Here is a 6,000-nt window from a genome sequence, read left to right as displayed (position 1 = left end):
TAAGCCAACGAAACTCTGTGCGGGAACTTTAGAAAGTTTCGAGGAATCACAAAAACGTCGAATGAAGAATAAAAACGGAAGAAATGAGAAAATGAAGCTTCACTGTCAGAAGGAATGGAAAATGATGTACCTCCTTTGCAGCACAGATGAGAAGAGTCTCTCTCACTGTATGAAGTTTCCTTATGTGGGGGATGGGGGAGATTTTAGCACCATCTCTTCTGCGTGAAGACGACGCCTCTGAGTAGGACAAAATTAATTTCCTTTGCAAATTCACGTCTGTCTGAAAGTTTCAATCCCAATTATTCTCTGCATCACTCGAGGAATTGTCCTGAGGTTCCCCCACCCAAACCCCTTTTTGGAATTGAATTGCCAAAGAGGTGAGGTAGAGCTTTCCAGAGCATGTGGGGGTTTGAAGCACTCCCACTCTCTCGGGGGTGCTTTATGAAGGTGGAGGTGGGGGTGGCAAAAAGAGAAAATGTGTGGATGAAATTGATATATATGTGTGTGAGTGTGTATTTGTGTGAAATGTGTGTTATCAGCGGAATATATATGTAGTAGAAATGAGGGTGGTTGGGGGGTGTACGGGTGCGGTGTGCTGACAAGGAGGAATTTGCTTGTTGACAAACTCATTAGAGTCAATTTAAATTCAACAAAATTTGCACTCCATAATTGAAAAGAGCGTCTCCCGTCCACATGGGGCTTCCCCGCACACGACACACCACTGTGTGGGGAGGAATTGTTGAAAATACCAGCAGAGACAGAAAAGGATTGCCCACCACCGCGTTGGATTTCCTCCTACAGAAGCACGGCGCACAGTATACGCAGATTTGGAGTTCACTCCATGCCAAGCAGAGTTTAAATCACATCCTAAATGGCATCTGATTCGGATGTTGCTTTGCCACATACTGGAGGGATGAACTGCTTGGCGGGAAGCACCACACACGCAGAGCAGCATCCACAAGGGGTGGCTGTGCGACAATCTGTCAAGTGAGTATTATTTCATCCATCACATGTCTCGCACGTTTATTTATTATGCATGGAGGGAGCTTTTGTGTTTATATTACCATCACATGGAGAGAAAACCAGAGCAAAAAAAAAAAGAATACAGAGAGACTAGAAAATCTACGAATAATAAATTATTAAAACAAAAAATATGTATATATAGGTATGATCCTGTCATAGAAAAAAATAATTTACGGAATTTTTGGGATGAAATTTTCAAATTGCTCTAAAATATTGAATTTATTACATTTTAGGAAATGTTTATGAATATTTATAGGACCTTATTCGAACTTGTATGGATGAGGACCTCTTGTAAAAATTCAGTGACAAACTCAATGATGAAACATTGTTGGGGATGTTTTGAAACATTTAAAGGGACTAAAAGGGCAATGACCTTGCATATTTTTGCATTTTGTAGATAATTTTTTAGTCATTTCTTCTTATTTTTTGATTCTCCGAAAGACAATGCGTGTTAAAATTGTTTCCTCGAATAAATTCATCGCCCAAATAAGCTTGAATAAACTCCTTGTGAAGATATTTACTATACATAGATACTATACATAGCTAAGACAAATACTTTCTTGAATTTTCGACCTTAATTTTTAACACAAAAATACTAAAACTTAACTCGGTTTCATCTTAAAGGAATAATGAACTTTTACACCCCCATTTGTAGTTTTTTAGGGAATTTATTCGCTCTTTGAGAGAATTATTAGGAAAAAAAAAGTTTTTAAATTGTTTATTTCTCTTTGAATAATTCATGTCCTTCTGAGCGATTTATTTTGTCATTTTACATCCGGATTATCTTCTGTTCTTTTGACTTTCCCATTCTTCGATTAAAATCCCCTCGACTGATTAATTTCTATTCCTTTGACTGAATCCTTCGGCGATGTTTTCCTGTAATTCCTTACCTTCTCTGCACTTCTAGAATTTTTTTTAAAAGGTGAAATATGTCTTAAAATATGTCTTTTCTATGAAATATGTTTTTTGTTCTAAAAATTTTCCAAGCACCCTTATGATTGTCATCAGAAGAATTTTTCTTCATTTTCCTAGAAGAGCTCTGTATATGATTTTTCTTGTCTGCCATGGGATTTTGCGACAGTAAAGGCACACACAAAAAATGTGTCCCCTCAGATGAAATTGAATTTGCCCCAAAGGGTCAATTGGTTTGACTTTAACAACCATCCTGAGGATTATTTTCTATAATTCGTTCCTTGTTTTATTCATCCCCATTCGCCCCGGTGTTATTTAACATTGGTCCATCGTCCCATCCGTTTGCTTCTGGCTGAATTATTTCCTCCGGGACCCGGAGAGTTTATGACTTGAATGACTGTGTATAGGTCGCTCCTTCAGCCGGTATACTCATCCCACTGCCCCTGTCGTGGATGTGGAGGGATGAGGAATGCCCTGGGACAGATGCGAGTGCAAATAGTGGAACCGGACTCCATTTGCCAATGGGGGTGGACAATTTAATTCCAAATGATGGGAACTTCTTTCCACTTTTATTGCCATCGGAGCAACTTTAATGCCCGCCGCTGTCCGCCTCTGAAAATTCAATTACACTAAGTGAAGAAGAATTGCTATTTGCTCGAGGACGATGAGAATGAAGAATCTGCGCTATGCCACGACGAGAGCAACACTGATGGCTTGAATCATCGTTCGCACAAGGGTTTGTGATCACTTCCATTTGCCATGTGATTGCGGAGGGCTCCTGCGGAGGGATGATTGCGTTGTCATGATTTACTTTGACGATTGGTCAGCAGTGTGTGCTGTGGGGTGGATGCACTGATTGCAACCATTCTCCGGGCATTGTTTATTGCAATAAGATTACTCCCGCAATGAAAGCAAATCAGCACGAACCATTGGGCAGTGTGATGTGTGTGTCTCTTCCATTGAGAAGAAAACCGTGTTGTGTTTGCAGAATTTTCTCACAAGGAAGCGCGTCGCACATTGAAATGGAAGATAAAGTTATATATATTTTCCTCTTCCACCTCTCTTTTGAGGAAAAGCTGTGTATGTGGATGTGTTTAAGCATTTTCTCTTGAAGTAAAATCGTATGATAGAAGATTTATTTCTTTGTTCCACTGTGTCAATACATTTCCCATCAAGGAGGGAAGTTTGCTTCTCTTGAGCTGAGTCGTCGATTCCTTTAACGATATTTATTCTTTAAGATAAATTCAAAGGTATACATACTCAATAAATCACAAAGCAGCATTATTTTGCCTTCATCTTCAATGTATTTTAAAATATGTTCTATTTCCTAGAAGATCTTACTTATAAATAAATTAGTCTGAGAGCCAAAAAGCGTGCAAAGCACAAGCATCTGAAAGAAAGCACAGAAAGAATGATTTCTTGGAATTTCACAAATGGAGAGAATGGATTCCTAATGCAATTTTTATTATAGCTCTCATTCAAAGAATTGAGAACTATATAATTCATTGATTTTTTCTTCTTCAAAAAGTTTCAAAATTCATTTTTAATCCGTTAAAATTTAATATGATTTAAATTAATTATTCACACTTGCTAAATAAGGGATGGTCACGTTATTTTGGAAACTCGGGGACTTTTAAGAGCGATTTTCAAGCCAATTTTTAAACCAAAATTTTGAAATCTGCTTGCACTCTTGTTAAATGGCCAAATACTGATAAGAATTCAGTATTTTTGATTTAGAAAATAAATTTTTGTGCTCAAAAAATTTATTTGAAATTCTCACATTTTGGCCATTTTGTTCCTGTAGAGTTTCCAAAATAACGTGACCATCCCTTAATTATCTAAAAATTTATAAAGTTTAAATTTTAACTTGACAAGTAAGAGAATTATTAAAATTCAAATGTTGCTAATGAAGGCAAGAGAAAAAATTGTCAAAGAAATGTTCAATTTCACTGCTATATACAGCTAATAATATTTTGTAGCATAATTCACAGCAGAATTTATTATCTTAAAAGCTTTTATCGCAGAACTTTTGTACAAAAGTCAAAAGCAGAAATTTTCAGCTTCAACATTTCATGCGATTTATGTGATTCAGTATGAAAATTAAAAAAGTTAAATTGTCCGCAGTTTTCACTTTCCACGAAAACCCCCTCCTTCCTACCCATAAAAAAAATAATTACGATGAATAATAAAAAAAAACACAAGAAAATTGGAAAGCTAAGAAGCTTTCGGGGCATTGAGCACCCCTTATCGAAATCAACTTCCATTTTTTTTTCGACGAATTTTCTCGTGGGCATTTCCTAGAATTTTTCATTTTTTGCCCATGGCGACTCGGGGGGTGTGTATGTGGTGCAATATTAGGAAAAATCGAAGGATATGAGATTCAATAACTGTCTCCTTGAATATTTTCTCACGTTGCACAAATGTGAGTGGGTTTTTCTTGGACAATAATGAAGAGTCGGATTTCCATCCTCTCTACCATTTCCCAAAATCCTCTTTGGGACCATTCCCCCCTGTTCATTGATGTACCATCCAGAGGCGATTTTGGCAAATTCCCACTTGATACTGTCGGGCAGACAATTTAGAAAAGGATATGGGATTTTCTTTGGTTTATTTTTATGACTAGCAAGGGTCGGTACAGCATGAAGCTACTTTTTCCCTTCCATCCATACAACACCACTTTCCCAAGCAAAACTAAAAGGAAATTGGAGCGCCATGGTATTCGATTTTTTTTCCCAATGAAGGTTTTTCTTTGAAAAATATTTAATCGATTTTGGAAACACAAGAAGGTACACGAGCTGAAGCAATATTGTGGTTTCTAATGGCAAATTTACCGAGCACTTGTACCTTCAGTGTGTTGTACCCCAGTGCTGTAGAACGAAAATTGGATTGAAAAGCTCTTGATGGGAAACAAAAGCTCCAGAAAGGGATTTTCTCGTTTAATACAAAATTTTAGAGAAAATCCTTTATTTGCAAGAGGGGTGTGCCACGTAGATGAAGAAAAAACCAAACCACAATATTGGTGGATTTGGGTGGGAAAAGTTCAATTACGTTAAATGGGTCGTGTGGCGTGTTGTATCAAAATCCGATAAGACTCCCACCCACACACACAAACAAACGCGGAACAACACACTGTGCCGGTAGACAAATAAGAAATTAATTGTGCCCCAATTGTGTAAGGAATTTACCGTGGGAGGAAAGAGAATTTTCTCAAGAATCAAACAATTTAGACTCAATTAGTTGCATGAGTTAATTGCCACAAAAAGTCCCATCGTACAAACTTTCAACCCTCCTTTACCACTTTCCTTTTCTCCCGACGTGGGTGGGGGTGGTGTATGGAGTTAAAATTGCTGAAACGACAACTAACATAAAGTGAAGAAGTGACTCAGTGCCAAGAGCTCCTAATTTTGAATTTAACTCACGAGGGGGTGTAGTTTTCGTTGAACTTTACTCAAAAGACATCGAAATGTGTCGTCCCCTCTTTTGCAATTGGGAGAAACATTCTTCGCTTTGCAAGAGAAATTGGAACACAATTCCCATTTTCGACAAGGTGAACTTTACGAGGGGTATCCACGGGGGTATATTGTAGAGGACCCTCTTTCCATGTATCAATGTTTAGTTAGGTGGGTGTGTCACATCCGATGGCAAGGGGAAAGGCAGTGGGAACATGAAAATCCAAAGCCTTCAGACCAAAAGAGATTAAATTCACTTCTGAAAATATAATTTTGTGATTTAAATAATTTGGGGGATTTTTTTTAAATTTTCTTCTCTTTAAAAAGAATTTTAGAAAACAATCTACATAATAATTGGGATTGAAAGATGACAAAAAGAATTTTAGAATTATGATAGTTGGTCAAAAGTTTAGTCTACCTACTTAGAAAAGCTGGGTAAAGCATTCAGTTTTCTCAATGAAAAGTAGTTTATAAGATCCAATGACATTATTTTCATCATTAAACTATCACTAAATATGAGATTTACTGCACATAAATTAAATTAAATACCTTAAGAGAAAATCACCAAAAGATTATGTTTAATCTAATTTCCAGATATTAGATTAAATTCCATAAA

The 6,000-nt window shown here is 36.9% G+C and overlaps 1 protein-coding gene across 1 annotated transcript in view; it reads left to right on the top strand.

Annotated features, from left to right (window-relative positions):
* The first annotated feature begins 786 nt into the window (after positions 1-786).
* The window catches only part of LOC129790766 (annexin B11), a 55,798-nt gene continuing 50,584 nt past the window's right edge, over positions 787-6,000 (top strand). The window contains exon 1 of the mRNA XM_055828475.1: positions 787-987. The gene's annotated coding sequence lies outside the window, so the exon portion shown is untranslated. The remainder of the gene's footprint in view (positions 988-6,000) is intronic.

This window comes from Lutzomyia longipalpis, chromosome 2 (assembly GCF_024334085.1).
Source record: "Lutzomyia longipalpis isolate SR_M1_2022 chromosome 2, ASM2433408v1".
NCBI classification, from domain to species: domain Eukaryota; kingdom Metazoa; phylum Arthropoda; class Insecta; order Diptera; family Psychodidae; genus Lutzomyia; species Lutzomyia longipalpis.
The sequence above is the reverse complement of the archived record's forward strand: the minus strand, read 5'-3'. Positions and strand labels throughout refer to the sequence as shown.